Below are 17,744 nucleotides of genomic sequence, written 5' to 3' on the forward strand. Positions count from 1 at the left end.
TTCAAGAGAATTAAAAACATATGTCTACATGAGTATGTGTACAAAAATGTTCCCAACAGCCATGTTATTCATAATAGCCAAAAAAGTAGAAACAACCTAAATATCTATCAATTGAAGAATGGATAAATAAAATGTGGTATATCTATACAGTGGAAAATTATTCAATCACTAAAAGGAAAGAAGTACTGATAGATGCTACAATATGGATAAATTTTGAAAATATTTATGGTAAGTGAAAAAATCAGTCACCAAATGCCACATATTGTAAGATTCCACTTAAATGAAATGTCCAGAATAGGCAAATCTCTAGAGATAGTATATAGATAAGAGGTTGCTAGGGGTTAGAGAGGGGTTGAGGAGTGACTGATAATGGATAGTAGCTTTCTTCTGAAGGTGGTGGAAACATTCTGGAATGATAAAATGCTAATGGTTCACAACTTTGTGAAAATACTAAACATTATTAAATTGTAAACTTTAAAAGGGTGAATTTCCTGGTGTGTGGATTATATCCCTATTTTAAAAGATCATAGATGGCATATAATGAGGTGCATAACTTTGGTTGTTTCTTTTGTTATCTTAGAGTCTTCTGATGGTGAAATCTAGATACAACAGGATTGCAAAGTGGTGATATTCTAATTTGGTTGTTCTTTTCATTAATAGCAATATGTTATAAATAGAGGCTTCTCTTCAACTTTTTGGCCAACCAGTAGTACATTTTCTATACAAAAGATAGCAAAAATCTTTCTATTTACTAATTTTCAAGATAAATAATCGATTCCTATACTCCAAAAGAAGCCAATTAATATAAGCATGCACACACACATACCAACACTCACACAATTGTGAATCCATGAATTCAAATATATTTAACAGATTTGGATCAGTTGTAATTATTATCAATTTTTAAAATTCAAACAATGTCATCTTTGGCCAATGGGAGCCTCTATAAGCAGCCTTCTGAGTCCATCAACATGGCCTTAGTAGTTTGTAATGCCTTCCTCATTCATCTTGCACATTTCTTGCCTGAGACTGGAATCAGTCATTCCCTCAAGAACTCTTGGTGTCTTATAGTGGGAATTTGGATTCTAAAAAAACAAAATGTAGACTCTTAAATATGCTCAGTGATATTGAATTGGTCAAGGTTTCAGATCTTTTCCAGGACAAGGATACTTACACACACACACATACACACATATATATTAAAGAAAAAGGTACATGCTATTATAATATATACATAACTATATGCATGTAATTAACATGATATACATTATTTAATAAATACATATTTCTATACTTAAAACACAAAGCTACAGGGTTTTACTCTATCTCTACTATTTTCTATCTGAATCCTCTTTATTCTACATTGACAATGCAGAAAAGTAGATAGTGGTTTACAGGGACACAGAGAATGGCAGAAGTAGAATATCTCATAAATGCTCATTTACTTTTTTCCATATCACAGATCTATTTTAGAATACGATGCTATTACTGCCACCAAATTCCTAAGAAAGATTTAAACATTTTGTTTATGTACTCCCCAATTTCCTCCACACTCACTTGTACTTTACCACATTACATTGTCTGAGTATGTAATTACTTCATTGATGACTTTAGAAAAACAAAAAAAATCTAGAAAATTTTTTATTTTTGTCATTCTGTCATGCCTTATATCATTTCCTTAATGCCTTTTACTTCATTATTAAATATAATGTTACACACAATCTGTGGACAAGCATGTTTGATTGTAGGGAAAATATTTTACATCTAACTTTTTTTATGGTAACTTTATATGGCATTTGACTTCAAAATAATTTTCTGTTAGATATGTTTATGCAAATTTGTTGATCTTAACTTTTTGAAGGAGGAATGGCTCAGAGTATCATTTATAATATCAAAGAGCTTGCTTATGTATTCTATGTATGCGGTGGTTAAAAGTATGGCAGCTCACTTTCTTGGACTTCCTGGCTGTGTTCTCCCTACTGTAATTTAGACCTTCTTTCTGCTCAGTTTCAATTCTGCATAGTAGTTTTTCTTAAGTTAAGGTTCTATCCTGGATAGGAGCCCTAGAAGGTAAATTTGGAAAATCCATGGGTGTTCACACTATTCTGGGCCCTTCTCTCCTTTATATTTACCCTTTATGTCAGAGAACAAAACCATCTCAGTGTCAGCTGCTGTTTACCTGTTGGCCTTCCTGCATGCCAGCTGGCTTCTTGGGGTGTCTCTATTCTCAAAGTTTTCATGATCATGCCCCATTGCTTCCCTCTGCCGACACTGCTATGTAAATCTGTAGCTATTAATGACTGCCTTCACCCATGCTAAGTTGGAACATGAGGGTTACCTTCACCTGGTTTTGTTGCAAGTGTCAACATGGGCTTTGGTTTTGTTATTTATTGGTGCAATCAATATATTTTTATGTGGGGATTTAGAGTGTTTAAAAGATGATACCACCTTTGTCACCATCTTCCAGAATCCTGCTCATTCGTCTCTGAAAGAATCACTGATTTGGAAAAGAATTGAAAGTGTACATGTGTAAAAATGATTACTCAGAGATCACAGGGAAAACTAAACTTCTTCAGATTTCCGTGGCCAAAATTTTGTAAAAATAGCAGGACTGTCAAACAGTCTCTGAAACAACTCTTATTACCTACATTTCTATTGATGATGTAAATAGGATATGATCTCCTCCAAGATAATCCAATCAGTGATACCAGAAGAATTATTGGATGTAGTGACATATCTGAAAACCAGCCATCACAAGAGTAACCATATTTTCTTCATCGTGAAAAGAAATTACAGAAACATTTCAGAATAACCTTTTCATGCTTCTCGAATCATAAAATTCTGCTCTGGGTAAAAGAGCTTTTTCCATATTGGTGATCCTCTTTTGCTTCACAAGTTCCTTCAGAGATTTTTTGTTTGTGTTGTCATTTGTTTACTAGTTTTCATATAGACTGGTTTTATTAAGTGAAATATGAATCTAGTTCCACATTCTACAATTATTTGTACCCTTTCAGCAAATATGATAGAAAGCAAAGCATTGGTACAGAACTGGAGCTGACTCATTTCTCAAGCCTCTGCTTAACCTTTTGCAACATGGAGATGACAAAAAAAAAAAACAGAAGAAATAATGGGCATGGGACTTCTGTCTAGTGACAATTAAATAATTGACATGAGACTTTTGTAAAATATTAAGTACTTCATGTAAATACCAGTAATTTCTGAGAGTGATTCTATTCCTCCTAATAATGGAATTCCTTCTAACCCTTCAACAATTCAGGGATTAGGGGTGCCAGCTCCCTGAACAGTTGAAAAATCCATATATAACTTTTGACTACCCCAAAACTTACCTACTAATAGCCTACTGTTGATTTTATGGTAGTAAATGATAAAATGGACTACTATCTATATATATTTTATGCATTTGTGACATACCTTTTTCTCTTTTTTCCTGATATTTCCAGGCTATACAGGTCATACATGAGTTTTTTCAAATTGTTGCAAATCCACCCCAAATTTATTATATATTTATTGAAAAAATGTGCACATAAGTGGATTATGCAATTCAAACCTGGGTTATTCAAGGGTCAACTATATTTCATGTTTATGCTCATGTATTTTTGAAAAATTGCATTTGGTAAATGTGTAGTCATTTCTTTTAGGGTACCTGCTGATTCGAAAGGGGACACTTTTAATTCACTCATTTCTAAAAATGTGTCTTTCAGGTGCTACAGAAACTTTCATAAGGAATTCAGGAAGCATTAGAAATATCAAAATTACCCCAGCATGGGAACATGAGGGCATTTTGTATTTTGCCTATGTCATTATAAGAAGTCAACAGCCATGACTGTAACTGCAATTTAAGTAGAATTCTTTTACCATATCTTATGGTGAAATCTCATTCTGCCCAATATTTTCTATTTTCTACTGGAATGTAAGGACAGGTCAAATTATTTTCTTTGGCTTATGTTGAGTACTCTTTCATCCCTCTTATGTTCTGCTCCTGTTCACCTTGTCTAATCAGTGAACCACACACCCTCTGCCTCTTTGTACATTTCAGCAAAGACCTTTCTTCCAGTTGTGGCACAAAAATTGCCAAGTTGTTCTACGTAAAGACAGATTACATAAGAAGAATTTCTGGGCAAGTTATCACACAGTTTCAGGACTGAGAAGTGGAAGAAAAAGTCATTAAAGGGTGAGGATTTGAGCAGTGAAGACACAAGCCCTCTTTTATGAGACAAGTCAGGCAGTGTTCTTCCCCTGTGGTAGCTGTTGAAGTGGACTGTTCAAAGGAAATACTTTCTGGTTTGGTTTGCAGGGCAGCTCAGAATGGCACAAAACATCCCCCCGCTACCATCTAAACTCAGGTTCATAAACTCATGGAGAAGGAACCCAATGGATGGTTTTGCCCCCAGCCCTGCCACTGGTAAAATTAAATTCCCCAAAATAGAACTATTAAGGGTGTGTTAGCAGTAAACTTGAGAAGCGAACCTCCCACTGTGCCAATTCCTTTATTTTTCTTGGATTGAGGGAGGATAGGTTGGCTTACATAAACAGACCAGCAGGAATAAAGTAATCTTGTTTTATATACGATGGCAAACATTGAATTCCTTCCCATCTATTAAACAAGATCTGTGAAAGAAACATGGAAGTTGGTAAGAATTTTTTAGAATATTAAGATTGGCATCTAGTAAATTACTGCAAGTATTTAAACAACTTATCACTGATGTAACTTTGTGGAGCAAATGTTATCATGCTATCTCAATAAAAAGCACGTGGGATCTCAGCAAAAGTTTCTTCAGTTTTAACTTGTTTGTTAACTCCATTTTTCCCATCAGAATTATTTCAAATTCTCTTATGAAACAACTTAGGCTTTGTCAAGGTAAAAATTCTTTATATCAAGCAATGAAATGAAATTCTGTGGGAGAAATTTTATTTCCTTTTTATATTCTGAAACACAGCACATGCATTGACTAGGAATCAGGATGTTCTTTCTATAACTGAGGGTAAAGCCAATTACTTTGGTAGCTCATCTACTGGACACAATTGTGTACCAGGAACAAATTTCTTGTACAACTTCCAGGCCCTGAACTTGCAAATTTTCCTTTTGTACACGTTCAGTGGCTTACATTACAAATCTGTCTCTAATCATTACTTCCTTCCTCAGGAGCAAAACGTTGTTATTCGGCTTTCCTGTGTCATGTCAATTTCACATTTAGGTCAGATAAGCTTGGATAAGATCTCCCTTCAGGAATTTTTGTAATGTTCAGTTTTCCACAAAAAGTGCATAGTCAGTAGAAAAAAAAACTCATGACTGCTAAATGTAGATTTAAACTGTCTTAGTGGCTTTATTACTTGAAAGTGTTTCTTAAATCCTTAAGGCAATTTAAACCAGTGGTGATAAAAAGCACTCGTCATTCCGAAATTGACTCTCTTGTATCAGTATTCTGATACAACAAATAAGTCATTTATTAGGCTTGGGAGAGACCTTTACAAATACTAATGGGAAAGTCTAGCTTTTACCGAGGGGAAAGTGAGTCTCTGAGATCTTGATCACACAGGAAGACAGATTCAGAGCCCAGACTTTTATGTGCTGTTCCAACAATGAAATTCCCACTGGCTGGCCACAAGGCCTGTCTCTATAGGAAAGGTTGCCATTTGGACTTATGGAGGTTGAATATCACCCATAGATATTCATTTTGCCTTTGCAAAAATTTAAAAATTTATGTTACAAAGTATCTTCTTATAAGTGTATGTTCCATAGTTTGAATATACAAGCTTCATCAACTGTATAATCAGTTTCCAGATTCTGGGGGGAAAAAGAAAGCTTGGTGGCTTATCAATTTTTATGGATTTTGAAAACAGCTTTTTGAATTAAGACATATGCAGCTAGTATTAGTAATTATTTAAAACTGCTTTAAGCCACAACCAAAGTAGCAGTTTAAGAATCTCTCCCAGACCAGTCGGAGCTAAGATGGTGGCGTGAGTAAAGCAGCAGAAATCTCCTTCCAAAACCACACATATCTATGAAAATATAACAAAGACAACTCTTCCTAGAATAGAGACCAGAGGACACAGGACAACATCCAGACAACATCCACACCTGCGAGAGAGCGAAGGGGGTAAGATACAAGCCCTGGCCCCACAGGACATGAGCACCCCTCCCCACAGCTCCCGGCGGAAGGAGAGGAGTCCGAGCGGGGAAGGAGACAGAGCCCAGGACTGCTAAACACTCAGCCCCAGCCAACCAGACCACAATGCAAACACAGTGCATGCGTGGGGTCCTGGATAGTAAGGAAACAGGCCAGCAAGAACGGTGAGCAGGTGCCTGAGGCCAGCGCCAGAGAACAAAGAAACGTGAGCAGTCATTTTTTATTTTTATTTATTAATTTTTTTCGTTGATTTGTTTTGGCGAGTGCTATTTGGAAGTCTTAAAGGGACAGGGACACCAATACTAGGAAAACAGGGCAGCAAGAACGGTGAGCAGGTGCCTGAGGCCAACGCCTGAGGACAAAGAAAAGTGAGCGGTTTTTGTTGTTGTTGTTGTTGTTTTCTTTTGGCGAGAGCTCTTTGGAAGTCTCAAAGGGGCAGGGCGAGACATTTAGTCCAGAGGTAGGTAATCTGGGGATCTCTGGGCACTCTAACCCCCTGGGTAGCAGGGAGCACAGAGGCGCCTTACGGAGATAAATAGCCTCCTCGCCAATCCCCCTATAATGGGGCTCCAACATTTTGGAGTAGCTGCCCGAACCAGGCCACGCCCATAGCAACAGCGGAGATAAACTCCGTAACACCTGGGCAGGAAGCAGAAGCCCTGTATAAGTGCAGCTGCCCAGCAAAAGCCACTAGAGGTCGCTGTTCTCCCAGGAGAGGAAGGCCACAAACCAACAAGAAGGGAAGTTTTTCCAGCCGTCACTTGTTTCAGCTCTGCAAACTATTTCTATCACCATGAAAAGGCAAAATTACAGGCAAACCAAGATAACAGAAGCAACACCAGAGAAGGAGAAAGACCTAACCAGTCTTCCTGAAAAAGAATTCAAAATAAAAATCATAAACATGCTGACAGAGATGCAGAGAAAAATTCAAGAGCAATGTGATGAAGTCCAGAGGGAGATCACATATGCCAGAAAGGAGATTACAGAAATGAAACAAACTCTGGAAGGATTTGTAAGCAGAGTGGATAAGATGCAAATGGCCATTGAAGGAATAGAAACCAGAGAAAAGGAAAAGGAATGCATAGAAGCTGACATAGAGAGAGATAAAAGGATTTCCAGGAATGAAACAATATAAAGAGAACTGTGTGACCAATCCAAAAGGAACAATATCCATATTATAGGGGTACCAGAAGATGAAGAGAGAGGAAAAGGGATGGAAAGTATCTTGGAAGAAATAATTGCTGAAAACTTCCCCAAACTTGGGGAGGAAATAATCAAACAGACCACGGAAATACACAGAAACCACAACAGAAAGGATCCAAGGAAGACAACACCAAGATACATAATAATTAAAATGGCAAAGATCAAAGACAAGGAAAGAGATTTAAACGCAGCTAGAGAGAAAAAGGAAAACTATAAAGGAAAACCCATCAAGCTATCGTCAGACATATTGACAGAAACACTACCGGTCAGAAGAAAATGACATGATATATTTAATGCAATGAAACAGAAGGGCCTTGAACCAAGGATACTGTATCCAGCACGACTATCATTTAAATATGATGGCAAGATTAAACAATTCCCAGAAAAGTAAAAGCCGAGGGAATTTGCTTCCCAGAAACCACCTATACAGGGCATCTTAAAGGGACTGCTCTAGATGGGAGCACTACTAAAAAGAGCACAGAACAAAACAGCCCGCATATGAAGAATGGAGGAGGAGGAATAAGAAGGGAGAGAAGAAAAGAATATCCAGACAGTGTACATAACAGCTCAATAAAAGAGCTAAGTTAGGCAGTAAGATACTAAAGAGTCTAACCTTGAACCTTTGGTAACCACGAATTTAAAGCCTGCAATGGCAATAAGTACATATCTCTCAATAGTCACCCTAAATTTAAATGGACTTAATGCAAAAATCAAAAGACACAGAGTAATAGAATGGATTAAAAAGCAAGACCCATCTATATGCTGCTTACAAGAAACTCACCTCAAAACCAAAGACAAGTACAGACTAGAAGTCAAGGGATGGAAAACATATTTCAGGAAAACAACAGCGAGAAGAAAGCAGGGGTTGCAGTACTAATATCACACAAATAGACTTCAAAACAAAGAAAGTAACAAGAGATAAAGAAGGACACTACATAATGATAAAGGGCTCAGTCCAACAAGAGGATATAACCATTCTAAATATATATGCACAAAACACAGGAGCACCAGCATATGTGAAACAAATACTAACAGAACTAAAGGGGGAAATAGACTGCAATGCATTCATTCTAGGAGACTTCAACACACCACTCACCCGAAAGGATAGATCCACCGGGCAGAAAATAAGTAAGGACACGGAAGCACTGAAGAACAGAGTAGAGCAGATGGACCTAATAGACATCTATAGAACTCTACATCCAAAAGCAAAAGGATATACATTCTTCTCAAGTGCACATGGAACATTCTCCAGAATAGACCACATACTAGCCCACAAAAGGAGCCTCAGCAAAATCCAAAATATTGAAATACTACCAACCAATTTTTCAGAACACAAAGTTATAAAACTAGAAATAAATTACACAAAGAAAACAAAAAGGCTCACAAACACATGGAGGCTTAACAACATGCTCCTAAATAATCAATGGATCAACGAACAAATTAAAATAGAGATCAAGGAATATATAGAAACAAATGACAACAACAACACAAAGCCCCAACTTCTGTGGGACACAGAGAAAGCAGTCTTAAGAGGAAAGTATATAGCGATCCAGGCACACTTGAAGAAGCAAGAACAATCCCAAATGAATAGTTTAACACCAAAATTATCGAAATTGGAAAAAGAAGAATAAATGAGGCCTAAAGCCTGCAGAAGTAGGGACATAATAAATATCAGAGAAGAAATAAACAAAATAGAGAAGAATAAAACAATAGCAAAAATCAATGAAACCAAGAGCTGGTTCTTTGAGAAAATAAACAAAATAGATTAGCCTCTAGCCAAACTTATTAAGAGAAAAAGAGAATCAACAGAAATCAACAGAATCACAAATGAGAATGGAAAAAACATGACAGACTCCACAGAAATACAAAGAATTACTAAAGACTACCATGAACACCTATATGGCAAAAGCTGGAAAACCTAGAAGAAAAGGACAACTTCCTAGAAAAATACAACCTTCCAAGACCGACCAAGGAAGAAACACAAAAGTTAAACAAACCAATTACGAGCAAAGAAATTGAAACAGTAATCAAAAAACTACCCAAGAACAAAACCCCCAGGCCGGACGGATTTACCTCGGAATTTTATCAGACACACAGAGAAGACATAATACCCATTCTCCTTAAAGATTTCCAAAAAATAGAAAAGGAGGGAATACTCCCATACTCATTCTACGAAGCAAACATCATCCTAATACCAAAACCAGGCAAAGACCCCGCCAAAAAAGAAAATTACAGACCAATATCCCAGATGAATGTAGATGCAAAAATACTTAACAAAATATTAACAAACCGAATTCAAAAGTGTATCAAAAGGATCATACATCATGACCAAGTGGGATTCATCCCAGGGATGCAAGAATAGTACAACATTCGAAAATCCATCAACATCATCCAACACATCAACAAAAAGAAGGACAAAAACCACATGATCATCACCATAGATGCTGAAAAAGCATTTGACAAAATTCAACATCCATTCATGATAAAAACTCTCATCAAAATGGGAATAGACGGCAAATACCTCAACATAATAAAGGCCATATATCATAAACCCACAGTCAACATTATACTGAACAGCGAGAAGCTGAAAACTTTTCCTCTGCAATCGGGAACAAGACAGGGATTCCCACTCTCCCCACTGCTATTTAACATAGAACTGGAGGTCCTAGTCACGGCAATCAGACAAAACAAAGACATACAAGGAATCCAGATTGGTAAAGAAGAAGTTAAACTGTCACTATTTGCAGATGACATGATATTGTACATAAAAACCCTAAAGACCCCCACCCCAAAACTACTAGAACTGATATCGGAATACAGCAAAGTTACAGGATACAAAATTAACACACAGAAATCTGTAGCTTTCCTATACACTAACAATGAACCTATAGAAAGAGAAATCAGGAAAACGATTCCATTCACAATTGCATCAAAAAGAATAAAATACCTAGGAATAAATCTAACCAAAGAAGTGAATGACCTATACTCTGAAAACTACAAGTCACTCTTAAGAGAAATTAAAGGGGACACTAAGAAATGCAAACTCATCCAATGCTCGTGGCTACGAAGAATTAATATCATCAAAATGGCCATCCTGCCCAAAGCAATATACAGATTGATTCAGTCCATATCAAATTACCAGCAACATTCTTCAATGAACTGGAACAAATAATTCAAAAATTCATATGGAAACACCAAAGACCCCGAATAGCCAAAGCAATCCTGAGAAAGAAGAATAAAGTAGGGGGGATCTCACTCCCCAATTTGAAGCTCTACTATAAAGCCATAGTAATCAAGACAATTTGGTACTGGCACAAGAACAGAGCCACAGGCCAGTGCAACAGACTAGAGACTCCAGACCTTATCCCAAACATATATGGTCAATTAATATTTGATAAAGGAGCCATGGACATACAATGGCGAAATGACAGTCTCTTCAACAGATGGTGCTGGCAAAACTGGACAGCTACATGTAGGAGAATGAAACTGGACCATTGTCTAACCCCATATACAAAAGTAAACTCAAAATGGATCAAAGACCTGAATGTAAGTCATGAAACCATTAAACTCTTGGAAGAAAACATAGGCAAAAACCTCTTAGACATAAACATGAGTGACCTCTTCTTGAACATATCTCCCCGGACAAGGAAAACAACAGCAAAAATGAGTAAGTGGGACTATATTAAGCTGAAAAGCTTCTGTACAGCAAAAGACACCATCAATAGAACAAAAAGGAACCCTACAGTATGGGAGAATATATTTTTAAATGACAGATCTGATAAACGCTTGACGTCCAGAATACATACAGAGCTCACACGCCTGAACAAACAAAAAACAAATAACCCAATTAAAAAATGGGCATAGGAACTGAACAGACAGTTCTCTAAAAAAGAAATACAGATGGCCAACAGACACATGAAAAGATGCTCCACATCGCTAATTATCAGAGAAATGCAAATTAAAACTACAATGAGGTATCACCTCACACCAGTAAGGATGGCTGCCATCCAAAAGACACAAAAGACAAACAACAACAAATGTTGGCGAGGCTGTGGAGAAAGGGGAACCCTCCTACACTGCTGGTGGGAATGTAAGTTAGTTCAACCATTGTGGAAAGCAGTATGGAGGTACATCAAAATGCTCAAAACAGACTTACCATTTGACCCAGGAATTCCACTCCTAGGAATTTACCCTAAGAACGCAGCAATCAAGTTTGAGAAAGACAGATGCACCCCTATGTTTATCGCAGCACTATTTACAATAGCCAAGAATTGGAAGCAACCTAAATGTCCATTGGTAGATGAATGGATAAAGAAGATGTGGTACATATACACAATGGAATACTACTCGTCCATAAGAAGAGGGCAAATCCTACCATTTGCAGCAACATGGATGGAGCTGGAGGGTATTATACTCAGTGAAATAAGCCAAGCAGAGAAAGAGAAATACCAAATGATTTCACTCATCTGTGGAGTATAAGAACAGAGGAAAAACTGAAGGAACAAAACAGCAGCAAAATCACAGAACTCAAGAATGGACTAACAGGTACCAAAGGGAAAGGGACTGGGGAGGATGGGTGGGTAGGGAGGGATATGGGGGGTGGAAGAATAAGGGGGGTATTAAGATTAGCAAGCATCGGGGTGGTGGGAGAAAGGGGAGGGCTGTAGAACACAGAGAAGACAAGTAGTGATTCTACAACATTTTGCTATGCTGATGGACAGTGACTGTAAAGGGGTTTATAGGTGAGACCTGGTATAGGGGAGAGCCTAGTAAACATAATATTCGTCATGTAAGCGTAGATTAATGATAAGAACAAAAATGAAAAAAAACAGTTCCTGTGTGGTGACCTCCAATGAGTTCTACACAATGGTATAAAGGGCATATAAAAGTGTAGGCAAAGGGTCTGTTTGTGTATATACAGAGGATCAAAGCCTAATTTGGCTACCCTGAAAATGAAGTAAGATATGATATGTAAAAAACTTCTAACATCAGCACTCTCTGGAAGACTCATACCAGAAGATGATCATCAAAAAACCCCAACAAAGATCCACGTGCTGCTACAGCTGTAGATGCACTCATCCCACTGGTTCCTGGACTTGTCATGGGAATGAAGAAGGAGATATCTAATCTGGCCTGTGCATACAGTAAAACAACAAATTTGACTGGATCTATACTGTTGGAACTCAACCAAGAATTAGGAGAAGTGCAAGTTGTAGCGCTCCAAAATCTTACAAGTACAGACTATCTACTGTTAAAAGAACATATGGGATGTGAACAGTCCCCAGGAATGGGTTGTTTTAATTTGTCTGATTTCTCTCAGACTGTTCAAGTTCAGTTGGACAATATCCACCATATCATAGATAAGTTTTCACAAATGCCTAAGGTGCCTAACTGGTTTTCTTGGTTTCACTGGAGATTGCTGGTATTATAGGTCTGCTTTGGTTATGTAACTGTACTCCTATTATGTTAATGTGTGTGCGCAATTTAATTAGTAGTTTAAAACCTATACATGCTGAAGTCACTCTACAAGAAGATATGTCAAAGAAATAATCAATCTTCCCATATTTTCTTCCGTCTGCTACCTCTATAGCTTTTCTTCTTCCTTCCTAATTACAACCCTTAGATAGAATTCGTGCCTCATATCGAATTTACTGAGTATCATAATTCCTCCAAGTGCTAAAGATACCTCAAGACAAATGCTGGGCATAGAAGCCACAGGGCATAAATATGCAAAGAAGTAAAAAGCTAACCTTTTCAAACAATATTGCTTCTCTCTCACTTACCAACTTTACATTTCCCTGTATGGCCCCGGAAGATGACTGGTTAGCCAGAGACGGGTAAGATTCCTCAAGGGAGGAACAACCTAAGACAGGCACAGTCGCAGGAGGGCCATCAGGTGAGAAATTGGGGATCAACAGAAGTGAGGCTTAGAACCTCTCCCCACCTGTTTTGAGAGAAATCTTCTGCATCTGTGGATGTTTTATTGCCCTTGTCTAGCTTGGATTAACACATAGTCTACAGGCACACACCTGATCATCTACATTTGCTCTCTTACAACACTAAACTGTTTTCTACCTTTATCTTCCATCTACCTACCACTTCAGCATTTTATTAAAAATAATAATAATAATAATAATAATAATAAGGGAGAAATGTGAGATTCACATATAAATCAAGTATAAAAAATCAAATGAATATTCATATTTGACCTGATTGTTTATAGTTCATAATGCGTGATCAAAACTGAAAGTTTCTGTGATGACTGCCCTTGTACTGTACACCATGTAAGAACTTTTTCACTATGTAAGGATTTGTTCACCATGTAAGAACTTGTTCGTTGTGCTTCAGAAGATCGGAGACTGATGAGAATTAGGCTTGGGGTGGATTAATGATTGTGCATCGATTCCCCTGTACAGAATTTTATTGTTGTTAACTGTTAACAACCATTTGATCAATAAATATGAGAGATGCCCTCTCAAAAAAAACAAAAAGAACAAAAAAAAAGAATCGCTCCCAATCTGCCATGTAATTTGGATATTCAAGGTTCATCAACTGAAGATTTAAGATGAGAAGAAAGGAGCTCTGGGGTCAGAAAACCTCATCTTGAATCCTAGCTTTCCTACTCTCTAGCCACATGACTTGAATCAAGTCTCAGCTTTTCCATCTACTCTAAGTGGTACATTACCAAGAAATACAGAAGTTTTAGATTAGATTGTCCTAACTTTACTAGAACACTCTTCTTTTGGCATTTTTTTTTCTTTTGAGAGTGCACAGCAAAGATTAATCACCTTGACAATTTTTTTTTTCTGTCAGACTTTTGTTCCTTTGAATACTCCTCTTTTCAATGAGAAGTCAGTTTTTTGTGTACAATGAGAGAGGCAAATTTTTACATTTCCCAAGTTGCTTGAGGATGCCTCATTGCAGCTCCCAAATAACCAAAACCAGTATCCATTTTCAGAAGAAATCAATAAAACCATAAATGAAATTCCCACTGGCTGGCCACAAGGCCTGTCTCTATAGGAAAGGTTGCCGTTTGAACTTATGGAGGTTGAATCTCACCCATAGATATTCATTTTGCCTTTGCAAAAATTTAAAAAATAAAGTTTTAAGTGATTTAATTTTTTAACATATCAATAATTTTATTTTCATTATTACTTTATTAAATTTGAAAGCTTTATTTTTGCCTTCTCATACTATACAATTCAATGGCTTTTAGTGTAGCCACAGATTTGAGCACCCTTTAACACAATGGAATTTGGAATATTTTCATTACCCCAAAAAGAAACCTCACAGCCTCTAGCCAGCAGCCCCCAATGAATCTATTTCCCTAGCCCTAGTCTACCATTCATACATTTTCTGTTTCCATAGATTTGCTTGTTCTGGGTATTTTGTATAAATAGAATCATACAATATGTGATCTTCTGTGACTGGTTTCTTTCAGTTAGCATAATGTTTTCAAGGTTCACCCATTTTAACATGTATCAGTAGGCCCTCTTTTTAATTTAAATTTAGTTTTCTCTTGCATAGTCTACTTCTCCTCAAATTTTCCTGTGTGTGTGTGTGTGTACATATATACATATATGGGGAGAGTGCAGTGAAAGTACACATTTCAAATTTTCACTTACAGGAGACATTTTAGAATTTATGCAGTTATAAGATTAAACAGTCAAAATTAATCATTACTCTTCTTACCTATATTATTAGACAATAAGCAGGAAGCAGGGGAATATCAATATTTTACTACCAATAGCAGGTAGTGCTGGTGACAGAATAGAACAATTCTATGTAAAAAAAAATATTTTAAGTGGAATGGGAAGCAGCAGGTGCCAATGACTTCATTTCTACATGGGTCCTTGTAATTGTAATTAGTTGTGCAGAAGGTTCAATTTGAGGAGCAGGAGAAGATAGGGCTCTTCAACACCTGCAAGATAATCTGCTTCCATTAAGTCATAGGATGCTTTCTTTCCAGAGTTTTATCTCTATCTGAACATTTTCAATGTGTCACACTAAAAGCAAGTCACCTCTACAAAATAGCTTTGATGTGGTGGCAGATTGGGAGAAATTCTTAAACTGCTACTTTGGCTGTGGCTTAAACCAGTTTTAAGTAATTACTAATACTAGCTGTATATGTCTTAATTCAAAAGGCTGTTTCCAAAATCCATAAAAATTGATAAGCCACCAAGCTTTCTTTTTCCCCCCAGAAACTGGAAACTGATTAAAAGATACACATTTTTTAAGCAAATCATATAATCACAGATACTTCAAACCAACTAATTAAAAAAATACATTATAAAAGAATGGGTAAAATTAACAGAGTTTGTAAGAGAAACATTTTATTCTGTGCTATACAAAGCAAAACATACTCTTCTGTGTCATTTCTAAATGAATGCATAATCAAAGAAAAAATAATACCTCATATCACTGGATTTATGTTACAAAGTATCTTCTTATAAGTGTATGTTCTATAATTTGAAGCCTGGCCACCTTTTGCTTCCCACGGATTTCTGAGGCGCAAAGCTTCTAGATTTGTCAGTACGAAGTCCACCTCTCAGCTGGGGCTTTGCTTCTAGTGTACTCTCCCCTGGTCTTACTGCAGCAAACACTGGAGAGTCTGGGTGCAGTCGGTGCTGCCCTGTGTGTGATATGAGGAAAATCCATTTCCCTAGTGGACTTTTGCTGGAGGAGACTGAAAAGACCATTCATGAAGCCAGTGGAAAGCATTGCTCTGGTAAGGGAACCATGTGGGTTTTCTATGAAGTTATTTACTTAAAGCCCAAGGAGGCTGAGCTACCTGTCAAATACATTTAATGGAGAATTCCTAAACTAAAGACTGATATTTGGTTCAGTCCTTAGATGTGGAAAATGGAAACACTTTTTATTTGCCAGCAAATTGTTGACTGTCAAACATCAACTTAATGAGTTAAGTCCAATACCCCCCTTTTTAGAATGTGAACACTGAGGTTTAAAGTATTTGGTCCATAGCTATGCAGATGGCAAGAGATGTAACATATTTGAATTCTGATTTCAAAACAAGGCAACTTATTATGTCATTCTTCCTCTCAAGCTATCTAAGGAAATGTCCCTGTGGGTTCAACCTGATTTCTCTTGGACTTCAAATCCAGTATTAAGCTTAAATTGAAATGTAGTTAAGCTTAAAATTAACAGTTTCTTCCTTATACCTACATATGAAGACTTTATAATCCAACTAGTTTAAATTTTAAATCCTTTGTCCTGTTTTAAGATGAAGAATCAAGCCATATATGGCAAAGACTTTTGATCACCTATTCAAACCTCTCCTTTAGGCATTAAACCCTACAACTCTGGGTAAGTTTGTATCAGGCCCTGGGATAAAGCCAGACTAGTTTAAATCAATCAGTACATGGATTTTCCTATAAATTGTTACTGAGTGGTGAGGGTAAAGAGTAAAGAGTGTAAAATGTGCCCTAACTGGCTCATACTGTAGGGAATGAAATGCTGCTGGCAACCCTCTTGCAACCATGAGAAGAACCAGTTCCTAGAATGAGGCCAGAGCTGAAGACAGCAGAAAAACCTGGGGCCCTGATTACATCATCAAGTCATGGCTAGTGCCATGCCTAGAATCTGACTTACCTCTGAAACTCCTCTTTTTTGGACATTAAAACCTACTTTATTATTCAGTCAGTTTGAGTCTATATGTTTTGTTACTTGCAGCCTAAAACACTCTGACTGACACATGACATATCAGTTCTTGTTTTCAGAGAGGTAATCACTGATTATTTTGGCTAAGTCATTTCTTTCCTTTTGGGGATGCTGAAATTGCAAAGGAATTTTTCCATTTTCTGGCTCTTCAAAGAGTATTTGGAACACACTACACAAAACTTAACTGAGCAAAGAAACAGCTGAACTACCAAAAAAGCAAATTCCAAGTTTCTGTTTCCAAGGGGAGAAATTAAGAAATAAAGAGCTCAAAATGAAAGCATATTGTTGATCAGGAGTTAGTACATAAGTAGTGGCCCAGGATGGCCCTCAAGGGAATCATCCCCCTGAGATAGTATCTCCTGAGCAAAATATAACACTGAATTACTTAGGATGCTGATATTTTCTGAATTAGATGGTAAGTTAAGAGCCCTTGCCAAATTCTGGCTTGGATAGTCAAATGCTGTTCACCAAACATCCTCTCACATATTTTCTTTTGAAAGTGACAGCATGTTGTTGATAGAAAATTATTTTCTGCATATGGACTTTTTTTTTCTCTTTAAATGAATTCCTGGCTGATCTGCCATTTTTGTTGCCATCACCCTAACCATTTTTCAAAAAAAAGTCTCTGATCCATCAATTCAGTGACAATTATAAAAACTAGTTTCCATATGGTGCCACAGCCAGGTTTGTCAGCCCTTAGGGTGTTTCACTGCC

Source organism: Manis pentadactyla, chromosome 1, assembly GCF_030020395.1.
Source record: "Manis pentadactyla isolate mManPen7 chromosome 1, mManPen7.hap1, whole genome shotgun sequence".
In the NCBI taxonomy this organism is placed as follows: domain Eukaryota; kingdom Metazoa; phylum Chordata; class Mammalia; order Pholidota; family Manidae; genus Manis; species Manis pentadactyla.